Source organism: Panthera leo, chromosome B3 (genome assembly GCF_018350215.1).
Source record: "Panthera leo isolate Ple1 chromosome B3, P.leo_Ple1_pat1.1, whole genome shotgun sequence".
Taxonomy (NCBI): domain Eukaryota; kingdom Metazoa; phylum Chordata; class Mammalia; order Carnivora; family Felidae; genus Panthera; species Panthera leo.
In genome coordinates, this window is record NC_056684.1 from 86,380,575 (window position 1) to 86,396,738 (window position 16,164).

Consider the following 16,164-nt stretch of genomic DNA (forward strand, 5'->3'; position numbering starts at 1 on the left):
TATTTCTCTGCACAGGTAAAATACTTGGTAAATAGTCATTCTTGTTAATGACAAAAACTAAATCTTCCAACTGTATTATTTTATAAACATTTGTGTGATGTGTCTTTTAATAAAAGATGAAGATTTGAGTGTCATTTCCCAAAACAGTGGTGTTAAAATACATTAGCATGTCAAATTATTTAGCACTTGGCATATTATCAGGTGAAACGTGCTCATCTGAAGACTTTAACTTTTAACCATAATAAGTTTAAAGTGAAGAGTTTCGGTCTTTTGTGTTGTTTGTTTGATTTTGATTAGGTTTGGTTTTTTAAGCAGAATTTCTTGTGTAACTGTCAAATGTTGGTCCCTGTAAAGTTGAAATCTCACTCTATGATAAAGTGAAGACATGGTTCCATTGTCTTGGAAAGTTTAAACAAAATTTCCAGACCCCAAAATAGGCCATTTAACTCTTTATTGAACAACGCTAATAACTAAATTGCTTTCTGGAATCAAGGGTATCAAAAATCAAAGAGAGAGAATGCAAGCAATGTATAAACCAATGTGTGTTTGGATGTCTTTTGATATTGCTGCGATGTACTTTAAATCATGATTTCAAATTCATTGATTCTTCATTTCCAAAAAGTAAAATTTCCTAAATTCTGATTATTTTGATAAATTTTCTTGTTATTTTACTTTCTAGTTACGTATTATTCTTTTAGTTCTAAGCCATATTTTAAGATATGTGAGAACAAATAAATTGTGCATGAACATTTCCCATCAAGTGGCAGCTTCAAAAATTAATATCTAGCAACTAATTTTCTCTCTCTTTTCCACCAGTTTTCATTATGTAACTTGTTTAATGAAGATCCTAAAGCTTAAAAAATACATATCATTTTCCAATAAATAGGTCAGTTATATCAAAGCCTTTTTGAAACACTCAAGCATAGAATATTCACTACATTTACTTGTATGACTATGAATGACATTAACACACTGAAAATCTTTAAGTTCCTTAAAGAAGTTTTTTCTCATAAATTCACCCTGGCTGTCTAACCAAATTACATTTTCAGAAAGTGTGTCCTCTGAAATTGCTTATAGTATGTACCTCACACACAAAGTTACCTATCTTAGTTACTCTGGTTGCCAGGAGAGTGATTCACTTTCAATAACAGTATTTTGTTTGTAATTTTCTAGGAACTACAGCCCTTTACTCATCAAGCAACAGTAAACCAAAACTGCCAACATTGTTTACCATGTTGAAAAATTAAAATTATCTTCATGAATAGTGCTCAAATGTTGGCACATGGCTAAATGAATCATCTTTGTCTTAAAGCAAAAAGGTTAGACTTTACCTATGTTTAAGAGTTAACTTTTCTTGAAATTCATCAGACAAGAAACAGAAAATGCTGTAAATTTTTAGCTTTTGTCTTGAACATCTGAAGTTCTTTTAGCTAGTAATTTTTTACTTAGAATTGTGTCTTTAATCCGAGGATCTCCCATCTCTTTGAAGCCAGTTAATTAAAACACATAGTCATCGTATAGAACTTTCACATTTGGGTAAAATGAGAACAACGGAATTGAATAACTTTTTTAATGTGACCTAAACAAGCATTTTCAAATACGAATGTGTATCCACTCTTAAGTTCCCGCTTTCCTATCTGTCTGTTAAAAGCTGAAAGTTGTGCCATCATGGTTAATGTTTTGACAGATTTTATCATAAACCTTGCTGTTGTAAATTTGCGTTGAGCCAAAATTTAACATGTTGTAAGCCCAGAAACAGTTTTTACTGTTAGTGACCAGAAAAGGAAATAAATCAATTATGCTCTTCTAAATGAGGGGAGTATAGAGTTTAACTCTTTAAAAGTTATACATTACTCAAAATATAGGAGTAATATTCATTTTGTATGTTCAAGGCCTCTCAACTGTCAATACAACATACATAAACACTTTTGTGACTATCACAAGGAAGAACATACCAAACGAAATATTATGTGGCTTGTATGTGCTCACTAAATTTTATAACCAAAATATTATCCCGAAGTTTTCATTAAAATGCCCATTGCCTTAGTATGTGGAATAAAAAATTTAGACCCTCAACATGTGATTGATTCAAACACTATAGGGTAATCCACTTTGTTTCCAGATAATTTATCAGAATGTTCTTTAGTTGGACCCCATTTTATTGTTTCTGTCATCTATTTTTTGATAACTACTTAGAGTATTCTATTACACATACCCCCAATCACTGCTATTTCTTAAAGCCTAAAGACCTAGATTTTTTTTCTCTCTCTAAAACATCTTTAATGACCATGACCATTAATATTTACTCATAAATGCATTTGTACACAGGCTTAACCATTGTACATGAGTGAAGGAAAAAAGGGTTGTTACCCAGTTCTTTACCCTAGAATAAATCAAATCAACAAATATTTATCGAATGTCTACTATGTGCAAATAGCCCTGGACTGGTCAGCTTTTAAAAGCCATCCAACTTTTCACATTGACAAATCAAAGCATTATTATTTCAAGCATTGCAGAAGCTGTCTCCATGTCCTTTAGGTGACAAAGCCTATGAGGACTCTGGATTACTTGGAATAAAGAAAGACAAGGAAGAGAAAGCTAAATAACAGACTGGAAAGAGGAGAAAAACTAACCTAAAATTCCACCGATGGATTGCATCATGTATGTATATATATATATACACGTATGTGTGTATGAGTTTATGTGCATGAGTATATTTTATGTATATGTGTGTATTTATATACACATATACACACTAAGAGAAGAATGAGTGAATTTGAGAAAAATAGACTTTGTTAAGGTGATAGAAGAATGAGCACTTACATTTGAGTTCAGAGCTTTGCTTTAAAAATAGGCTTAAATGTCTGATTACTGTTCTATAATACTAAATCCTGTGGTATAATGAAACCAAAATACATCATAGTATAACAGAAAGATTACTCAACTTGGTGCCCCAAGTTCTAAAACCTAGCTTTCCCTAAAATCTATTAGAAGATGACCTCCTCAATCAATAAATCTATACTAGAAGTGACCTTTACATTATTACTATAGAAAACTGTTGCAGAGTCCTAAATAAGTTAATCTGATCATAAATAAGACACTTAAATGCTCATTTTAAAGATTCTACTTAGTATTAGAAACTAAATAAAAACTAGTAGTAAGAGACAAAACTTAGATATTTTATTATATATTGTGCTATGCCATCATGCTACATATTATACTATGCTATATTATACTACATATTATTCTATAATTGTCTCTGCATTTCATTTTGTTGATCGGTAAAAGATAAATAACATATTATCTACCCACATCAAATAATGAACTGCATTTCCTTAGTGAGGTATAAAAGGGAGGCCAGTGATAATTTCCAGCTTTACCAAATAGAATTAGTCCTGGCTACTTTGCATAGTAGGTATGTATATATGTTGGCCATTGAAGATGCTGTCTCTGATAATCTCACAGAGGATGTCTGGTGTCAATTTTAAAATATTTGTTTAGAAGAACTAATGTTTTAATATTCATTTTTGCCTCCTATTGGTAGACTAAGTTTAATTTCCAATGAAAGTCAAAGCAGACTCTTTAAATAATCTTTTTAAGCAGCATTTATCTTTCCTGAAGTGCCTGAAATTAATTTCTCAGTTTTTGTGTAGGGAGAAAAAATGTTATAGCTCTATTATTCAAAGTTTATGTTCTGTTATAAAATTGTTGGTTATTAAAATCTCTTTGAAGCAAAATTAACTTCTCATATATCTCTTTAATTATTTGATACTTCATCTATCTAGTTGAAGTTTATTTTCGATGCATACTCTAATTGCTCTATAGTAAATTTTGGGTTTCTTCTCAGCTACTGTCTTTCTTTTCTTGTAAAACCATGCTGTTGACCTTTGTAAATACAGGAATCACTTTCAGTGTATTACTACACTGATTTGATCTCTTTCATTTATTTCCTTGGTATATTGTAATTAATGTCTTTGGATATATTCTAAATAAGATTTCACTTGGATGGTCCAGATCTAAATGCTTATGTTCATGAAGAAATATTATTTTTAGAGTTGTTTCTAATTTTCATTTCATTTTTCCCCTCCTTTGACCAGAATTCCCAATACTAAGACCCTCTCACCTAGGACCTACCCTGGATTCACCTGCCCCCTTGTGGTGTTCCTCTCTGAATAGTTAATTGATTTCTGAAATTGGACTTGAGGTTACATATCCTGAGAAGAGAAATCTCATTCCATTACTCTTGTCTAGCAGTGTAGGGTCAGAAAAGTTTTCTTCTCTTAGCCACTGGCTAACACAAAAAGAGAAAAGAAGTGTTGTGGGGGGGTTTTTTTATATTACATATTTTGGGGTTTTTTGTTTTAAATTCAGAGCACAAGAAGGAAATTGGGCAAGAAATAAGTAGATTGGAATAAATGATGAAAATCAATTTTGCCTAAAATCAATATTAGTGACCTGAAGATCGATAAGGTAAAGATATGTTTCAAAACTTATCATAAAGCAACTTAAAATCAAGTTCTTTCTATGTCCGTGTCTCCTTTTTCACTGAGTGGAGGAAGAAGGGAGAATGCTATCCTGTTTTATTTAAATGTTAAATAGACTTCATAAGCCTTTCATCAATGATGAATTCATAAATATAAAAAATAAATTAAACCTCATGTCCTGTGTAGTTAGATATGTCTGATATGATTGACGCGAATACATTTTTGTTTCCCTTTCCCAAAAAGGAATCCCTTCACATGCCTCAGGACCAATGTTTACCTCTTCAGTTGAAGTCAATAGAATTTGCACATGGAAGAGGGCTATATGGGGTCAGTGGGTAAATTACCTAGTCACAAATTCAGAGACATTTTGTAAGAATAAGGATTTAAGAATTAAGCAACTAGTTAATAAAGAATAATATCAAGATAAAAGAGAGGGAAAAGGAAAGAAAAATATTTACGTAATGAATTTGTCTTTCTTAACAGGAAGAGATGGATTAATAAATTATTATTAACAAGTACATTTTTAAAGATATCATTTTCTTTTAACTGTAAATATTTCTAGTAGGAAAGAGTTGTTTCTTTCTATGCTGATCTGCCTCCCACCCCCACTCCCCATCAAAGCTTGATTTGATTGAATAATAGTGATCCATTGTGGCAGTTTAAACTTCACAGCGCCTCCCTTGAGATCTGGAAGGAACAGTACGCAGGCTTTAATAAAGCTATATGTAGTCCAACTGCCAAGTTTCTAGCACCCACCGCTCCTTTGCAGTTTCTCTTCTATTTGTAACAGTTGACCTACTAACAGGTTCCCAGAAACACAGGTTCAGATTTTGGCAGGCTTACCTCACCTCTTTGTCCTTCCAAAGTACATAAATGCTAAACTGTGTTCACAGTGAGGAAGGGAGAGTCATTCCAATGAGACTTTTAAAAATCAAGACCCTTTCTGCTCCCCACCAAGTTACTGCCATCCTCTCCAAAGGAATCAAGTTTTTGTCAGTGTGCCCTTGGCATAATTTCTTCAGCCTGGATTAAACACAGGTGACTGAGAGTCTACCTTATCTTCACAGGGCATTAGTCACTCTATAAAAGTTAAATTTATTATGAAATACTTTGTTTGTGTTAACATATATCTTCTCTGGGAAGTTGGAAACAAAGGCATGTCCTTTAAGACTCCATATGGGGAAAACACATCCTCCTTTGGAATTTAACCTTAATTTGAACCAAGATCTGTGAAAGAAAAGCACTTTAGTGTATTGTTCCCCTGCTCCACCCATCTATCCCTTATCTAAATGGGGTTACTGTTGCTTCGTGTTTTTTAACTCTTCTCGTTCCAAATCTTGCTTTCCTGAGTTGAAAATTTATCTCAGTAGAGAAGTGTATTAAAATAATTGTGGCAAACAGTTGTGCTTTGCTTTTAAGGATAAGTGATTTTATGTAACATGTTAATTCTGATCTTTAAAATTAAACGTATAGCCAGTTTATACTCACATACGTTGTTTTAGCAAATGGTGAATTTTAAAGAATATTTTATTCCCTAAAAGATTTATTTCCTAAAAATCCTCTCTAAGATTCTCTTACTGGCATTGTCATGTAGGCATAGTTTCTACTTGATTAGAAGTTAAAAACAATTAGAAGAAAGGTTTACATTAAGAATGATGATGAGGTATATTTGAAAGACCAATTTTCAAGACCTCTGATTTCCTTCAGTCTGTTTGCAAAATCTTTGTAATGCTTTCACTGCATCTCAGTCCATAGATGGCCCAATTTTCCAACATAAAAGCAAAAGCAAAGCCTTCAGTGCAGCTACCCTCATCATAACAGACTACGTATTTATAAACATCAAGGAAACTATTTCCAAAAAACAATATTTAAGTTGACATTTAAAAAATACTGTGTGTGTGAAGGCTTAGTTTCTTTCATTTAATAACATCTACCAACAAACTTGTAATTATCCAAATGATTTTCCTTCATTGACTTATGTTACACTAAGGAAAAATCACAAACTAAATTTGAATATAAACTTAGATTTTTATTTATTAAAAGAACACAATTTTAAAATGGACACATACACAGACTCAGTGGGTTGAGCTTCCAACTCTTGACTTCAGCTCAGGTCATGATCCTAGAGTCGTGCCACAAGTCAGGCCCCACATTGAGCATGTAGCCTGCTTATGATTCTCTCTTCCTCTGACCTTCTCGCCCTCTTGTGCGGTCTTCTCTCTCTCTAGAATAAAATAAAATAAAATACAAATTGAAGCATCCTTACTGACCATGAACTGTATTACTAGACAAGACTTTGTTAGATGAACTTAGAAATAATTTAAAAATACCATAAATTCCATGGAAATTATTTATTTTTATTAATTTTTATTTACCTTCAGAACTCCAACACTAACTAGAACATATGGAACATAGAAGACACTTACAAGTATTTAATTCAAAATACTACTTACCTAAAGAAAGCACAATATGACAGAGCCACAAGAAGTATGGATAACAGACTGTAGCCACAGGTGAGGGTTAGGGGATAAGAGAATCAATTGTAAAACCTCTAAGCCTTATTAATATATTAATCATTTAATGACAACAGATAAGTTACAGTACAAGTGAAGGCGGAAGTAATGTTCTCAGAAGAAATGTTTCTATGCCAGTTATATCTGGAAGTCTTCAGTATTCTTCTAAAAGTATATCCTAATGAGAGGATTGAAAGAGATACTAGAGAGGGTTTTATTGTTTGTATTTATCAGTAATCCAGACAACACCATCCCAAGTGCTAAGGATACGAAGTTGACTGGAAATCACAGTCCAGAGGGAATGATGTAGCAGTAAATGACTATAATACAGTGTGGGAGATACCATAATAGAGGCAGGCTCAGAATACTTTAGCAAAACAGGTGAGAAGGCATCTTGCCTTGCTGATGAGATTAAGGAAGGCTTCCCAGAGGAGATGGTGTTTGGGTTAAGTGCCACTGGGACTAGTAATTAAGGAGTGCATGGTGATTTTAACCAGAGCAATTTCTACTCTAATAAGATACAAAATCCAAATTGCAATTAGAAGTGAAGGAAACATATAGAAATGGAGACAGTGAGTGTAGACTGCTTTTCCCAGGAAACTGCCTTCTAACTCTCCTTACTTGCTGCCTCTGAATAGATTTAATAAAGAATTTACATATTGCACAACACAATTAAGTGCTGTTGCTAGTAATAGATTTTTTTCTGCGTGTTAGTGAATAAATCATATTCCATTTGTACAAGCTCAGTAACATGAACCTTCCAGCAAGAGCCTTATCACTTGACAGAGGATCAGAGCTACACCTTTCATTGTCAGTGTCTTTGATCCCCAATTCTTCTCTTCCCCCTTTCTATTCTGGACCTTCACAGTCTCAGTTGCCAAGTATACCTGGATGAAACTTTCTCTTTCCTCCCTGTCTTCTTCCATCTTTCTCATAATTTCTCTTTGTGCCTCTAACCATATATCCTCACGTGATCCAAATAGTTTAGTATCTATACTATTATAGATAGTAATATAGTATACTATATTACTATAGTAATAGTATATATTATAGTATATATATATATGTATATATATATATAATATAGTGTGTATATATATATAATAATATATAGATATAGTATAGTATATCTATAGTATATATACATAGTAATATAGATATAGTATCTATACTATACTAGCATCTTTCTGATGCTAAGTATTACTTACTGAATACACTTCCAAATTTCTTAGAGCATTCAAGGCCCTCCAGACTTTTGTTCCAGACACCTTCTCAGCTTTATCTTCCTGTACCCTCCTCTTTCATACTTCAACTTCACCTTCCCCTGTATACACCCTAAACTGTCTGGCTTCCATTTCCTGACACTGTTAACCCCCACCTGGAAATGCCCCCTCCCTCCAATCTCATGTCTAAATCCTGTCTGACATTTATGGTCTTACTCACTTGTCATATTCCCTATAAATTCCTTTTTTGATCTTCCCAATAATACTTTTTTTTCTCTTTTATTTTTTAAATTTTACATCCAAATTAGTTAGCATATAGTGCAACAATGATTTCAGGAGTAGATTCCTTAATGCCCCTTACCCATTTAGCCCATCCCCCCTCCCACACCCCCTCCAGCAACACTCAGTTTGTTCTCCATATTTATGAGTCTCTTCTGTTTTGTCCCCCTCCCTGTTTTTATGTTATTTTTGTTTCCCTTCCCTTATGTTCATCTGTTTTGTCTCTTAAAGTCCTCATATGAGTGAAGTCATATGATTTTTGTCTTTCTCTGACTAATTTCACTTAGCATAATACCCTCCAGTTCCATCCACGTAGTTGCAAATGGCAAGATTTCATTCTTTTTGATTGCCGAGTAATACTCCATTCTGTGTGTGTGTGTGTGTGTGTGTGTGTGTGTGTGTGTGTATGTATGTATATATATATATTATATATATATCCATTCATCCATCGATGGACATTTTTGGGCTCTTTCCATACTTTGGCTATTGTTGATAGTGCTGCTATAAACATGGGGGTGCATGTGTCCCTTTGAAACAGCACACCTGTATCCCTTGGATAAATGCCTAGTAGTGCAATTGCTGGTTCGTAGGGTAGTTCTATTTTTAGTTTTTTGAGGAACCTCCATACTGTTTTCCAGAGTGGCTGCACCAGTTTGCATTCCCACCAACAATGCAAAAGAGATCCTCTTTCTCCGCATCCTTGGCAACATCTGTTGCTGCCTGAGTTGTTCATGTTAGCCATTCTGACAGGTGTAAGGTGGTATCTCATTGTGGTTTTGATTTGTATTTCCCTGATGATGAGTGATGTTGAGCACTTTTTCATGTGTCGGCCATCTGGATGTCTTCTTTGGAGATGTGTCTATTCATGAAGACATGGCCCATTTCTTCACTGAATTATTTGTTTTTTGGGTGTTGAGTTTGATAAGTTCTTTATAGATTTTGGATACTAACCCTTTATCTGATATGTCATTTGCAAATATCTTCTCCCATTCTGTCGGTTGCCTTTTAGTTTAGCTGATGGTTTCCTTTGCTTGCAGAAGCTTTTTATTTTGATGAGGTCCCAGTAGTTCATTTTTGCTTTTGTTTCCCTTGCCTCCAGAGATGTGTTGAGTAAGAAGTTGCTGCAGCCAAGATCAAAGAGGTTTTTGCCTGCTTTCTCCTCCAGGATTTTGATGGCTTCCTGACTTACATTTAGGTCTTTCATCCATTTTAGTTTGTTTTTGTGTATGGTGTAAGAAAGTTGTCCAGGTTCATTCTTCTGCATGTCGCTGACCAGTTTTCCCAGCACCACTTGCTGAAGAGACTGTCTTTATTCCATTGGATATTCTTTCCTGCTTTGTCAAAGATTAGTTGGCCATACGTTTGTGGGTCCATATCTGGGTTCTCTATTCTGTTCCATTGATCTGAGTGTCTGTTCTTGTGCCAGTACCATACTGTCTTGATGATTACAGCTTTGTAGTATAGTTTGAAGTCTGGGGTTGTGATGCCTCCCCAATATTACTTTTATTCTCCATCTCAGTTTTTTATGTGTCTCTATGCCATTCATTTATTCAGCAAAACTTTACTGAGTACCTACTATATGCCAGAAACCAAAATGACCATTTTCTACTTTTTTTTCCCACAGTTGAGTAACTATTTTATCTCACCACTCCTATCACGCTAAATCCTTTAAGATCAAGAATCATCTAATATAGCTCTGGAAGTATCTATTACAATGCTTTCCACTAGTAATTGTACAATAAGTGTGTTGATTTCATTAATTAATGAATAAATTAATCTCAAATGGAGGTCCATCCCCTGAAATTCAGTGAAACAAAGATAGCACTCAAATCTTTTATCCTCCCTGCCATGAAGTTCTCTCCTATCATTGTCTGCAAGAATACAGTTTGTCACTTCCTCAGTTTAACTGTCTTATGGCACTTAACAAGATGGTATTTGGCTTCCTTGTATTTGTTCTCTTAAACTCTTCCCTATCTTCAGCTCCATATATTCCACTGAAAGATGCCAAGAGTTGTAATATTAATCAAGTCCCTCCACTTTACCTCCATGACAACCTCACTTATGGTATGGTGACCATGCTACAACTTCCTTCTTAAAAGGGTCGTTCAACTCCAGTTTCCTTCTTTTGACCTATCCTACATAAGTTAGCTTTGAATTTAAACTCAGATTGTATTTCTTTTCAAATCTTTCCTCTTTCTGTAGCCATTACAAAAACTGTTTAATACTAACACACTTCCATTTCTTCCCTAATCTTCCATCTTCTTGCTATTTGGCAACAATCTTAGTTTAAAATGCGCTTCACTTCTAGAACATTCTACCTCTTCACTCTCATCAGCATAGTTTACTTACTGTATCACTCCAGCTATCTTTAACACAGCTTAAAACCTGTTTTTAAGGAAGTTTTTAAAAATTAACCTAGATTTGTGTGTCACTATATTTTCTATATATTGTTCAATCACTAAAGTAATTGAAACAAATTTTATTTATCCTTCTCTATAAGAGTCCTCTGCTAAAGACATTACCTAATCCAAATAGTGTAATATTCAATATGAATCCCATACACTGATCTGTATTTTAAATGTAAAGTTTTGCTTTTCATGATGGTGTTAATCTGTGGTTTTCTGCCCTTTAAGTAGAACAAATATAATAAATAGTGCCAAGATACTCAACTCTGCTAGAATTACAATATATAATCAAATTATCTTTATTGACTAATTAACCAAATACAGAAAAATTAATGCTAGCATAACATGACTTCAAACATATGCCAGTTCCTAAAATATGGGTAAGAGACTGAATGTGAGGCTTGAATGCAAGAATTACCAAGATTTGATGGTCAGCGACTAGGGTTTAGAATATAATAAGGAAAAGTCTTCTGCTTCCAACTATAACAGAGTTGCTAAAATCTGATTATTCACTCACCAAGAATAACTATAAAACTTGGACAAAATACTCTACTAAAAAGATAAAGAACTAAGAAGAGACTTTGTCAGTTCCATGATGCTGGGGAGACAAAAATTGGAGTGCAATTCTCACCAAAGAGCAGAGACTCAGCTTTGGGGTCAGACCTAGGGAAAGCTATTCCGTAGGAGTAAAGATACATTGTAAATAGAACAGCTTCAACTATATCAAGGTGATCTTCCCAAATTCACATACGCCTAAGATAGTCACCAATACAAGATGGAATTTGGAGGAAGGACGGGGAATTTGCCTGTGCTCTAGACCCTGCACTGAATGGGAGGCTGCCTGCCACTGGAGGAGATGTCTGGGGCCTGCCTAAGACAAGATGGGAGCTGGAGAGCTGAGTAACCCTCCCTGACCCACTGTGAGCCTTGCATCTAATAGCAGGTAATAGCCATGTACTTCTGGGGGGAATAAAAATATAGAAATAGACTCTGTCTATGCTGCAGGCATTGATAGCCTGCTGAAATCTGAGGGTGGAACAGAGAAACTGAGAAAAGAAAGAAAGAAAAAAGGAAGGAAGGGAGGAAGGAAGGAAGGAAGGAAGGAAGGAAGGAAGGAAGGAAAGAGGAAAGAAAAGAAAAGAAAAGAAAAGAAAAGAAAAGAAAAGAAAAGAAAAGAAAAGAAAAAAAGAAAGAAAAAAACACTTCCAGCTCTCTAGGCCTCACATTGAATACAAGTTGTGGCAATCCAGCCCGTCCCTGGAAAAACTTTAAATCTGTGGTACACTAAAGATAACTATAGCAATCACAAACCCAAGTTACCTCAAGTGCTTACTAAATTCACTCCAATGCCCACACTAATGGCCTGACAAAAGAGATATTCCCATTTTGGGCATGTACCTAAGTTTAAATTGCTCTTTTATATATCATATTTGACATTTAATTTACAAAAAAGAAAAAAAAAACAAAAGACACATTGGAAAAGACACCAAGAGAACCATGTGAAAAGATAAAATAGTCAATAGAATCAGACCCAGAGATGACCCAGATGTTGGAATTCTCAAACTTTGATAAGAGAAGAATAAAAAGACATATTAATTTAAAAATAGTAACAATAAGGGTCGCCTGGGTGGCTCAGTCGGTTAAGCGTCCGACTTCGGCTCAGGTCACGATCTCGCGGTATGTGAGTTCAAGCCCCGCGTCAGGCTCTGTGCTGACTGCTCAGAGCTTGGAGCCTGTTTCAGATTCTGTGTCTCCCTCTCTCTCTGACCCTCCCCCGTTCATGCTCTGTCTCTCTCTGTCTCAAAAATAAATAAACGTTAAAAAAAATTAAAAAAAAATAGTAACAATAAGATTGTTAACTTCTCAGAATAATAGAAAATAGAATACAATGAAAAAAAATGAAATAAATTTAAAAAATAAAACTTCAAAGTGCTGAAAGTAAAAAATCAACAACCTAGAATTAAATGCCCAGGGGAAAATAAATGAGAGAATATCATAAGCAAAGCTCAACTAAAAGAAATCCTTTGGGGTGCCTGGGTGACCCAGTCACTTAAATATCCAACTCTTGGTTTTGGCTCAGGTTATGATCTCACAGTTTGTGGGTTCGAGCCCTGCATCAGGTTCCACACTTGCAGTGTGGAGCCTACATTCTCTCTCTCTCTCCTTCTCTCTCTCCTCTCTCTCTCTCTCTCAAAATAATATTTTGTTATATTGAGCAGTAATCTATCTTCTTGAATTTCAACCTCCTGACCCTAATTCTTCCCTCTACAATCACACACAAATAATTCTAATTTCTCTCACATATGCTTGAAATATTATAGTACCCTCCAATGTAACAGAAATGTTTTATTCCGTAGCCAAACATCCCCAATTTAAACCGTCCTTTGCAAGATGTGGTCCAGTACTTCTCTAACCCAGAATCTTCTAAATGTACCTCACTTTCTTGATATTTCTTAAATAGATCCCAACACATGAAACAGAGTCTTGTAGAAGCACCTGGGTGGCTAGGTTGGTTGAGTGCCCAAGTCTTGATTTCGTCTCAGGTCACGATCCCAGGGTTGTGGGACCAAGCCTCACACGGTCCACTCAGTGTGGAGCCTGCTTAATATTCACTTTCTCTCTCTCTCGCTCTCTCTCTCTCTCTCTCCCCCCCTCCCTTTTCCTCTCTCTCACTCTCCCTTTGCCCCTTCCCCCCGCTCACACACTCTGTCTTTAAAATAGTAATCCAAGGCATTCTTGCTTTCCCTACTCCATGTATGCAACAATGACATTTATCTTTTTTAAGGGGAGAAAATCATGCTATTTATTCTTATGTAATTCCTAATTTTACTTCTGTGAAAGCTCTGGCTTCAAGAGGTTACGATTTATTTTTGTTCACTTAAAGCTATTGCTCAGAAATATTAGGCTAGGAATAGTGTACAAACAAGACTTGGACAACGAGATTCTGGAGGCTATTTTAACAGATAGTGCACAGTAGTATGGACTAAAATTGTGACCTTTGGGATGTCAAAGAAGGAAAGATTGGGATAGTGGGTGTATTGATACGGCAGACTAATTTTAGGTGGACGGGCAATAAGAGGGCAATAATGAGTCAGTGATGACTATGACTTTTCAAGCCTTAGTAGCAAAGAGAATGAGAAAAATATGGAAGTCAGGAGGCATGCCTTGTTACAGGAAGAAATGTGTTGCTCTAATTTAAATTTATTGAATACTTGTAGAGAGGTATAGAAATAAGATGGGGATTTTGTTGGAGGACAGGAATGGACTTTTAGCTTCATACATGATAGCACAAGCCATAAGACAAAGGAACAAAGGGCCTATCAATGTCCTCTAGCCAAAGACCATCAGGAACATAGTATGATTGAACAAACTGGCTTTATTACTTGTTTGCAAACAAGACCACACACGATAGGGGATGGCATGGCATTTCAGTAACTTATAAGATTGGGGCTCATGATAGATATTTTGGGGGAAGACTCAAGAAAGTACGACTTTGAATTGGCTACTGTCAGGATGTAAGGGTAATTCTGTCATTGGGTATCTCAAGAAATCTTATTTAGAAAGAGGGAAGACTAGAACAAAGCTAAAGCTATCATTTGTAAAGAAGCAACAGTTACTAGTATTAGCAAGCATGAGGATTGTTTGCTACCTTTGTGGTTTGCAGTGACTTTATTTTTATCTGTACTGGGACAAAATTACAAAGTGGTCTTTTTGTCTCTCCTATCATTAGAGTGTCCTTGTCTAAAGTTGGTGTTTAGTAAAAATAGTTTTTGTTTCACAGGAGAATACCTAGGCCTACCTGTGAATGCCAGGCCAACTCCTAAAAACACCATAGCCTAGCTGGGAGCGTCAAGCCATTTTCCAAATGTTAGGGGTTGTTTTTGTCTCTCAGATCAATGGACTTAGCCTTGGGAAACTACAGTGGAAGCTGGAACAGACACAAAGATATTTATAGAGATAGAGAAGCAGTCCTGGGGAAGTGGAGAGTGAGGAAAGGCTAGTGCCAGGAGGTCCTTGGTGGGAGCGTGGTCACTATGGCTAAGAATATTCAGAACTGTTTGAGACTCTGGGTGTGGGGGAATGAAGTAAAAACATCATTGAATCAAGGTGTCACTGATGCTCTTCAGGGCAGAAGGTTTTTGGGTGTTTGTTTGTTTGTTTGTTTGTTTGTTTCAAGACAAGGGGCCACAGATCAAATTGCAGGGCTATGGAGAAATAGATACTGTGGGTGAAGACCACTCATTTGAAAATTTTGGCAGTGAAAAGAGCAAGATAATATGAACCGAAAAATTTTGTGAAATCAAATTTTCCCACGAAAATAGAGATAACCATTACATGTTTGAAGCTGAGGAGAAGGAACCATTGGAAACAGCAACAGTGGAGATGGTAGTAAAGCAGTAAAAAACAAAAACAAAAACAAAAAAACAAGAGAAGGGTCTGAGACAAGAACTTCAGGACTCCTTGACATCCTGGACTAGTAGAAGAGAACATACTGGTACAGAAATAGACATGTTGAGTTGGGGTACAGGGTAGATGAAGGAATGGATGACAGGTAAAATGGGCTTTTTCTCTTTTTCTTTTTCAGGGAAGTTAGAAACTAAGATCATCAACAGGAGAAAGGGAGATGCAAAAGTCTGGAGGAGGTTTAAGTCATCTGCTAAGAAGTTGTTTAGTAAATCAACAAAAGATACTGGTTTCTATTAAGTCATCTCTTTTATTAAAGAAGAAAATACAACTGTTGCTGTATATTATTAATTTATGGAGGATTAGAAGCAAGAGCCCTTCTCTTCTCAAAAGCCGGGGTTGGGGTAGGGGGGATCGTCGCCATATTTTTACATAAGAGTGGTACAAACAAACTTTCTAGATTAAATATTACTTTACACATTTGTAAGTTTTATTTTGGCTTTTGAATACTGTATCGCCCGGAGGAGGGAAGAAATCTTGCTGTTTTCAAAAGCTAAAGAGAACATCAACCAGAGACAATAGCCATCCAGAAGGCTCAATTCCATAGTATCTAGAGCAAAGCAAATTAAGGTCTCCACTCGCAGTCACAGAAATGGACTCCCTGCTTTCCGCTGAATTCTGCGTATGTGTATCTAAATAACTAGCTGGCCTGCTCCTTCCTGGTATTAGCTGTGATTGAGAGATAACTCACCCGGCGGCGGTGGCGGCGGCAGTTTTTGTGCGCGCAGTAGCACATGCTCTTGTGAGCATCAAAAGGAGATGAAGCCTGATTAACCATTTTGAAATCTATCGGATG

The 16,164-nt window shown here is 35.6% G+C and overlaps 1 long non-coding RNA gene across 1 annotated transcript; it reads left to right on the forward strand.

Moving 5' to 3' along the window:
- The first annotated feature begins 1,176 nt into the window (after positions 1-1,176).
- Positions 1,177-16,066, forward strand: LOC122222478. Its single transcript, XR_006203779.1, has 4 exons — positions 1,177-1,319; positions 2,539-2,661; positions 6,866-6,997; positions 15,490-16,066. It is a non-coding gene; the product is annotated as an uncharacterized LOC122222478 (long non-coding RNA).
- The last annotated feature ends 98 nt before the right edge of the window (positions 16,067-16,164 follow it).